Source organism: Rhamphochromis longiceps, linkage group LG11, assembly GCF_057381845.1.
Source record: "Rhamphochromis longiceps isolate RC_006_pf linkage group LG11, R_longiceps_female_GT1.1, whole genome shotgun sequence".
NCBI classification, from domain to species: domain Eukaryota; kingdom Metazoa; phylum Chordata; class Actinopteri; order Cichliformes; family Cichlidae; genus Rhamphochromis; species Rhamphochromis longiceps.
The window spans coordinates 19,219,321-19,229,068 of record NC_140567.1 but is presented as its reverse complement, the minus strand read 5'-3'; positions in this window follow the sequence as shown (position 1 = coordinate 19,229,068).

The following is a 9,748-nucleotide window of genomic DNA, read 5'->3' as shown; positions in this document are numbered from 1 at the left end:
TCACTACAATAATCTGTACCCTTTTTTCTTCCCAGTTGAACTAACAACATGTAAGATAGTGATATCTTAATATGATTCCATATTTTTTTCAAAATATTGTTTATTTGTAAAACACAAAAACATCTGTGGAGAATAGATCAGTGTGCTATGGAGCAAAGGCTCATTTCTGAGAAGTATTACCGGAAATTAATAAGGATACCAACATATTGCACATTACATTTAATATGCAACACGTGGATTTTATTTTATATTTACCTTATCTAGGTTTTACTAAGCTCTAAATTAATAAATAATAATGGGTGGGACAGTTATTGGTATGCACTATACTACCACACTAGTTTCAAATCCAGTGGCTGGCCAGGGCCTTTGTGTGTACAGTGAAATGCGCTCTGTGTTTCCTGTGTGACTTCTGCGCCTTTCTTCCACAATCTAAAGACCTGCATGTTAAGTTAATTGGTGATTTTAAAATTGACTTTAGGCGTGAATGTGAGCTCAAATGGCTGTTTGTCTCTGATAGATGGGTGAACTGTGCAGTTTTCAGCCCACCTCTATCCCCCAATGGATGGAACAACAACAACAACAACAACAACAACAATAATAATATAGTCAAAACGTTTCCGATAATTCCAACTCTATCCATTTTGAGGAACCTAAACTTAATTGTCAGAGTGCCATTTTTGCTAATTAAATGCAATTAAGCAACTCATCATCATTTTACTTCCAGAAACAATAAACTTGTCAAACAGACACAAACACAATTTACCTTTTCACTTGTTTACTGTAGATTCAATTCAATGTCTACTTTAAAGATATATGTTGTATTTAACTTGTCTTTGTGCCATTTTGAAATGGCACATTTGAACCAGTGAGCTATTTTTGATTTTAACAGCTCATTGTCTATGCACAGGAAGTGACTGGTTCACTGTGCAAGATCTAATCGTGGAATAAATGCACATGTTCTGTGTGGGTAAATTTGTAAAATCTGACAAAAGCAGGGCAGCCTCTTCCTGTATTAAAGGAACAGAGTGTATTCAGGTACGTTTGAGGGTGCAATGATATTTTGAAAATATGCATGATGAAAATAAAATAACCTGGAATTAACTCAAAGGCAAAGGAGAAACTTGCCTGTTATCAGCAGATATCCACCACTAAACATATCTAAATACAGTTTCTTCCGCTGCTACAAGGCCAACAGTAACTTTTCTATCTGATTTTAAAATAACTTTGACAACATCTGAACTAATAGTAAAAAATGTATTAATAACTTACTATGCATTTTTTCTCATTTATTGTGTTAAATGCTTGCTTCTGATAAGGCCATAGAGAAAGCAGAACAGAAAATTAGAAAGCGTGTTATCACAAATAAACACTCTATTTCTGGAAGCATGTGGGGAAATTACTGTGAGCCCAGTGATGCACTGGGGTGTGAGGGCTGAAGTTTAAAGTCTCTCAGTTATCAAAAACGGCTGCAACACCCTAACCAAAAAGAGAATGACGTCAAGGTTGTTATTTTTAGTAAAGACAGATCTATACGTCCTCACATCAACCCAAAGAAACAGTGGTATTCATCTATGAAAAAGTCCCATATGCTAAATGTAATTCAAATATTTTACTGCATAAGTCACATACTCACAACACTGAAGCAACTGAGTGCACACTCAGAGAAAGACTATAAACTGACACTAAAAAAATATTTTGTAGCTGGGCCTCTAGAAGAAATCTTCTTTCATTCTTTTAATTTATTTCAGTATTGCCATAGAGTATTTATATTACATAAAAAGAAAAGGAACACATAGAACTAATTCGTCTTGATGCATGCTCAATCATCCAGGTAAGTAAATCCCAAAGGTTGATTCTGTTTCTCTGGACGTAACGTTTTCAGTGGGAGAAACGTTTAATCACTCATCCAAGTGACTTCTTCAGTCTCAGCTGACTGCAGGTTTCCCCATTCTTATAAACAGTACATTGCATAATGACTGAAACCAACCCACTGAAGGAACAATGGGCTGGGAGGTCAGTTCCTTAATCTTAATTATGCACATTCTTATAACCATTGATCAACAACAACTGACCAAAACCCACTGATCAAAGACCACTGATCAATGGCCATGAGTACCATTCACAGAGAGTTGGGGAATGGCTGCAATCACAGCATTGTAAGATGGTGAAAGATGTACCCTTAGGCCCCTCCTCGATTCAGAGATGGTCTTTCCCTTTTCACGTAAATGGCCTCCTTGACTCCGCGCTCAAACCAGTGTTCCTCCCTGTCCAGGATGTGTACATCCTCATCCTTGAAAGAGTGTCCACTGGTCTGTGTAAATAGACCGCAGAGTCCTGGCCTGACGAGGTAGCTCTTCTGTGTTGTGCAATCCGCTTCACCAGAGGTTGTTTGGTTTCCCCGATGTATAAATCCTGGCAATCCTCCTGGCACTTAACAGCGTACACTATGTTACTCTGTTTGTGTCGGGGGACCAATTTTTGGCGCAGCATGTTTTGGGGTTTAAAAGCCACAGAGACCGGGTGTTTAGAAAAAATGCGTCTCAACTGTTCCGATACTCCTGACACGTACGGGATCACTACAGGTTTTCGCTTGGGCAGCGGTTGTCCTTCTCTCCTGGATCAGCTTTCTTTAGGTGCCTTTCCAGCTTTGACAAAAGTCCAGCTGGGATAACCACATTTACTCAGGGCCTTCCTGATGTGCTGTTCTTCTGCCTCCCTGGGTGCTGTGTCAGTGGGGATGGTGTTCGCTCTGTGTTGTAGCGTCCTAATGACACCCAGTTTGTGCTCCAGTGGATGATGAGAGTCAAACTGTCACGGCTGGGGGCAGTCGTGTGGTGTATGAAAAAAGGATTCAAAATGCAGGTACTGGCTGGGGTGCGAGTGAGTGTTTATTTACAGCGGTGAGAAGGTGACAAAACAGGAAGAGCAGAGGGAGTAAACAAGGGAGTAAACAAACCTAAACTGGGAAAACTAACGAACAAAACTTAAACCAAACACGCACGGGAGGAGGCGCAAAATGCACAAAGAGAGATGGCAGAGAGACGCAGAATGAGTACCGAGCAACATAGAATAATGCAGACTGACATGGACTTAAACAGACGACGCGACAGAGAGCACAGGAAAACACAGGGCTTAAATACACGGGGAGTAATCAGGGAATGGGCCACAGGAGGGAGACACAGCTGGGAGCAATTAGGCTAACGAGACAGGGGAGAGGTAAAACTGAACACACTGACATGAGACATGAACTTTCAGAATAAAACAGGAAACTAACAGACACAGAGAACCAGACAGGACACTGAACTTGACAGGCAGACTCATGAGCAGACACAATAACACCATGGACAGACAGAGAGAACACAGGCAGGCATGAAACAAAACCACTAACACATAGCAAACCTAAACAAAAGACAAAACAGAATAACTGAGAACAAAGAATAATATAAAGAAACACAATACACCGAGTCCTCAGACTCAGGACCATGACACAAACCTTAAATACTGATCCGTATGTGTAGGTTTACTGTACACGTCAGCTTTTAGATGTCCCCCATTACTGATGGAAATCTCAGTCTAAGAAGGCTAACCTACCACTTTCATATCTTCCCTGGTGAATTTGATGTGTCGGTCCACCGAGTTAATGTGATCCTGGTTTGAGCGCGAAGTCAAGGAGGCCATTTACGTGAAAAGGGAAAGACCATCTCTGAATCGAGGAGGGGGCCTAAGGGTACATCTTTCGCCATCTTACAATGCTGTGATTGCAGCCATTCCCCAACTCTCTGTGAATGGTACTCATGGCCATTGATCAGTGGTTGTTGATCAATGGTCATGAAAATGTGCATAATTAAGATTAAGGAACTGACCTCCTAGCCCATTGTTCCTTCAGTGGGCTGATTTCAGTCATTATGCAAATGTACTGTTTATAAGAATGGGGAAACCTGCAGTCAGCTGAGACTGAAGAAGTCACTTGGATGAGTGATGAAACATTTCTCCCACAAAATGCTACATCCTTTTTCTGTTTGCATGCGCCAACCAGCGTGCAGCCTGTTACAGTCGCTCCTGCTTTTCTCTTAGTTTAGCTCTTTTTTCTTACGTATTCTTTTTTGTTCTGACTTGTATTTTCATCCGTTTATTATCTCTTACTCAATCATGTGGATTGAGAGAGTTTTTGTTCTTCTGGTGGCCGTGGAACTGTTACTTTTATCAAGGAACGGGACCGCGGCACATCTCCTAAACACACGGACTGTTTACTCCAGAGATCAGCTGATCGCCCTGATGCCGGCTGGCTCGCTGGCCAGGCCCGCAGAAGTACCAGCTGAAATTTGGAGGAAAACACATCGGGGATGCAGAGGTCAAGGACAGAAGAGAAGAGAAGAAAAGAGGAGACAGTGAGACAGCGGAGGCTCGAAGCGAGGAGGAGGTATAAACCGTGTCTGCCGTCTATCGTGATGGGAAATGTGCGATCGTTGGCAAATAAAATCGACGAGCTCTCAGCACTGGTACGGAGTCAGAGGGAATACCGAGAGTGCAGCCTGATGTGTTTCACCGAATCATGGATGCACCAGGACATTCCCGATGAGAATGCTTCCACACTGTTCGGGCGGACAGGGACAGCATCGCTAGCGGTAAGCGGAAAGGAGGTGGGCTTGCTGTTTTAGTTAACAACCGGTGGTGTAACCCTGCCAACATAACAATCAAAGGATTTGTTGCCCGGACACTGAACTGTGTGCTGTTGGACTCAGGCCGTATTATTTACCCAGGGAATTTTCTCACGTCATCTTGGTGGCTGTTTATGTTCCTCCCTCTGCTAACCCCACAGCTGCATGTGACACTATCCACTCTGCCATAGCTCGGTTACAGACTCAGCACCCGAGTGCCTTTATTGTGATCTCGGGTGACTTCAACCATGTATCACTGGACAATACACTAACATCATTCAAACAATATGTGGACTGTCTCACCAGGGGAGAGAAAATTTTAGACTTACTGTATGCTAACGTCAAGGATGCATACAGCTCCTCCTCCCTCCCCCCACTTGGTAGGTCAGATCATAACCTGATTCACCTCACCCCCCGCTATGTGCCAATTCTGAGGAGGGAACCTGTGACCACCAGGACTGTTAGGAGGTGGTCAGAGGAGGCAATAGCAGAACTACAGGGCTGTTTCGAGGTGACTGACTGGGAAACACTCTGTGAGCCTCACGCCGAGGACATCAATGGGCTCACTGAGTGTATCACAGACTACATAACTTTCTGCACCGACTCCATTGTTCCAGCTCAGACTGTTCATTGTTACCCAAATAACAAGCCGTGGGTGACTAAGGACATCAAAGCCCTCCTCAACAACAAGAAGAGGGCTTTCAGAGGGGGCAACAAAGAGGAGGTGAGGAAGGTCCAGGTGTTACTAAAGGACAAGATCAGAGAGGCTAAGGACAATTACAGGAGGAAGCTGGAGTGGAAACTCCAGCAGAACAGCATGAGAGAGGTGTGGAGGGGCATGAAGACCATCACTGGATTCAGGCCAACCAACAGCAGGGGAGCTGAGGGAGGTGAGAATAGAGCCAACGAGTTGAATCTGTTTTTCAATAGATTCGACACCACAGTGTCTGCTCCCACCCCCACAACCTCACCTGTAGTCAGCCTGGAATCCAGAGCCACACCACTGTGCCAGCCTCTCTCTTCACATGGCGCTGTTGCCTCCTGTGAGATTCCTGACACCCCTCCCCCACCCATCACCTTCACTCAATACCAGGTTGAGACGCAAATGAGGAGACTTCACTCAGGCAAGTCTGCTGGACCACACGGAGTGCGTCCCCTCGTCCTCAAGACCTGTGCCCCCCAGCTGTGTGGAGTCTTTCATAAACTGTTTATGCTGAGTCTGCAGAGGGTCCCAGTGATGTGGAAGACACCATGCCTCGTCCCTGTACCAAAGACGCCACGTCCCAGTGGCCCCCAGGATTACAGGCCCATGGCACTGACCTCCCACTTCATGAAGACCCTGGAAAGGCTCATCCTGGACCAGCTGCGACCCATAGTAAGACCACATCTGGATCCCCTTCAGTTTGCTTATCAGCCTCGTCTCGGAACTGAGGACGCCATCATCTTGTATATATTGTACTATTTTCAGTTAGCGTATTGTCTATCTTGTCTTAATGTTGGTTTATAATGGAGCACTGTAACAAAAAATAATTTCCCCCAGGGATCAATAAAGTATTCTGATTCTGATTCTGATCGAGATGAACAGAAACAACTTTTGGAGATAGAACTAATTCATGAGATTAAAATCAAGCTATTTTTGACTAACAACTTAACACAAGTAGCTCCTTATATTTAAATTGGCAGACTTTTACAGGAATGCCCTTTCTGACACAAACAGAGTGGTGTTTGTCCCCTTCGTGATTCCCTATTTTATTGTATGTTTGTCACACTTAAATATTCCAGATGAACTAATTTAAATATTAGACAAAAATACTACGAAATGCTCTTTCTAAATGACAGAGCTTGTTATTAAGTGGAAAGAAAATTCAAAGCTACATGGCCCTATGTGAAAAGTGATTGCCAACTAAACCTGATAACTGGTTGGGCCACACATAGCAGGAACAACTGCAATAAAGTGTTTGTGATAACTGGCATCTGAAATATAAATCTAATACAAAATATTTCTTACTGAATTAAAAACACAGTGTGTGTTTTTTAATATTGTAATAATAAAACTACATAATTATAATGATATGTGTATCAGGTAGCTTTAAAAAAAAAATATATATATATCCATCCATCCATCCATCTTCAACCGCTTATCCGAGGCCGGGTCGCGGGGGCAGCAGCCTAAGCAAAGAGGCCCAGACCTCCCTCTCCCCAGCCACCTCCTCCAGCTTATCCGGGGGAATACCAAGGCGTTCCCAGGCCAGCCGAGAGATAATCTCTCCAGCGTGTCCTGGGTCTTCCCCGGGGCCTCCTCCCGGTGGGACATGCCTGGAACACCTCACCCAGGAGGCGCCCAGGGGGCATCCTTGTCAGATGTCCGAACCACCTCAGCTGACTCCTTTCGATGTGGAGCAGCAGCGGCTCTACTCTGAGCCCCTCCCGGATGGCCGAACTTCTCACCCCATCTCTAAGGGAGAGGCCAGCCACCCTTCGGAGGAAGCTCATTTCCGCCGCTTGTATCCGCGATCTCGTTCTTTCGGTCACTACCCACAGCTCGTGGCCATAGGTGAGGGTAGGGACGTAGATCGACCGGTAAATTGAGAGCTTCGCTTTTACACTCAGCTCCCTCTTCACCACGACAGACCGGTGCAGCGTCCGCATTACTGCAGCTGCAGCCCCAATCCGTCTGTCAATCTCCGGCTCCCTTCTCCCATCACTCGCGAACAAGACCCCGAGATACTTGAACTCCTCCACTTGGGGCAGGAACTCATCCCCGACCCGGAGAGGGCACTCCACCCTTTTCCGGCTGAGAACCATGGCCTCAGATTTGGAGGTGCTGATCCTCATTCCCGCTGCTTCACACTCGGCTGCGAACCGTTCCAGTGCGAGCTGGAGGCCCCCACCTGATGAAGCCAACAGAACCACATCATCCGCAAAAATCAGAGATGAGATTCTGAGGCCACCAAAGCGAAAGCCCTCCGCCACTTGGCTGCGCCTAGAAATCCTGTCCATAAAAATTATGAACAGAACCGGAGACAAAGGGCAGCCCTGGCGGAGCCCATCACCCACCGGGAACGAGTCCGACTTATTGCCGGCAATGCAAACCAAGCTCCTGCAACGGTTGTATAGGGATCGAATGGCCCGTAGCAATGGGCCAGACACCCCATACTCCCGCAGCACCTCCCACAGGACACCCCGAGGGACACGGTCGAATGCCTTCTCCAAGTCCACAAAACACATGTAGACTGGTTGGGCAAACTCCCATGCGCCCTCAAGTACCCTCGAGAGGATAAAGAGCTGGTCCAGTGTTCCGCGACCAGGACGAAAACCGCATTGTTCCTCCTGTATCCGAGGTTTGACTAGCGGACGAACTCTCCTTTCCAGCACCCTGGCATAGACTTTCCCAGGGAGGCTGAGGAGTGTGATCCCCCTGTAGTTGGAACACACCCTCCGGTCCCCCTTCTTAAAGATGGGGACCACCACCCCGGTCTGCCAGTCCACAGGTACTGCCCCTGATCTCCACGCAACATTGCAAAGGCGTGTCAACCAGGACAGCCCTACAACGTCCAGAGCCTTCAGGAACTCGGGGCGGACCTCATCAACACCAGGGGCTCTGCCACCAAGGAGTTGTTTAACCAAGGATGGATTTAACCAATATATATATATATATATATATATATATATATATATATATATATATATATATATATATATATATATACGCCTTTCAGAAAGGCAGAGAAAAGCCCTGTAACTTACTTTAAAACTAAATATATTTCCCAAAACCGTGAACAGAGCTACAGACCCATGATACCCTTAACCTGGTTGCTAAACCATTCACACACTTACACCTATGTGCAATTTACAGTTACCAAATTACATAACCACTCTAACTGCATGTCTTCAGAATGTGGGAAGGTCAGAGCACCTGAAGAGAACCCACGCAAACACAAGGGGAACATGCAAACTCCACACACTCCACACCCCGTCCCCCAGGGCATGAAGCAGTTATGGAGGAGATCCAGGCCCCAGACAGAGGCCTCAGAGTACAAGGACCCAAGGAGGACCACCAAAGGGGCAACCGTGCCACCCTCCTGGGAAGAGGGGGTTGCAGTGACGTTCCCGCGGGCTCTGCCGGCAGCCAGCTGTGCCAGAGAGGACCGAGCCCCAGGCCCAGAGGCCAGAAGCCTGAGGGCGCCCCATCCCCCAGAAGGGGCCCAGCTGGGCCACAGACGCCAGGCCCCACCAAGCGGCCACCAGGGGTGAGCAGGTACATACATGAGCACCCAGACACCAAGAACCACCAATGCACCGACATCTGAGGGCATCAGCCACCGGCAGGGAGTGTGGTGAGGGGAGATAGGTCTCCATACCTTGGAGAGCCGGAGATGTTCCCAGAGAGGTGGAGTCCAAGACCCAACCTGACATATAGACACAGACGAACAGGCGCACACAGGCACAAACATGCATTCCCACCCCCATAAACACATAAGCAAATATTCGGCACTCACCCGACGTGGAGACAGACACAAATAGACAGAGTACCCAACAATCACACTCCCCAAAACATACTCTATATCTCAGGTCCAGGTACCCCTGCCCCAGAGGGGCAAACCGTACCTAGACCCAGGAGATGTAACTAGGGCTGGGTATCGTCACTGATTTCTAGAATCGATTCGATTCCGATTCACAAGGTCCTGAATCGATTTGATCCATGATTCGATTCAATTCGATTTGTATCTGGGAAATTTTGCCTCAGACAGTGAGAAATATTATAATTCATATCAGTACATTTACATATTTTTGTATCTATAAAAAGGAAGCTGACACTTTCCAGACTTTATCAAAGGTGTGTGCATCACAGCAGATGCCTTTGTGTCAAAGTAGCTGAAGATAAAACACAGAAAAACATGAAGGTGATCTTCCTGGCCTGGGATTTTATAAAAATATTCTGCAGTACCCCTCCTTGAATCGCTACCTTATCGTGGTGGAGGGGTTTGTGTGTCCCAGGGATCCCAGGGGCTATGTTGTCTGGCGGCTTTTGCCCCCTGCTAGGGTCTCCCATGGCAAACTGGCCCTGGGTGAGGGACCAGACAAAGAGC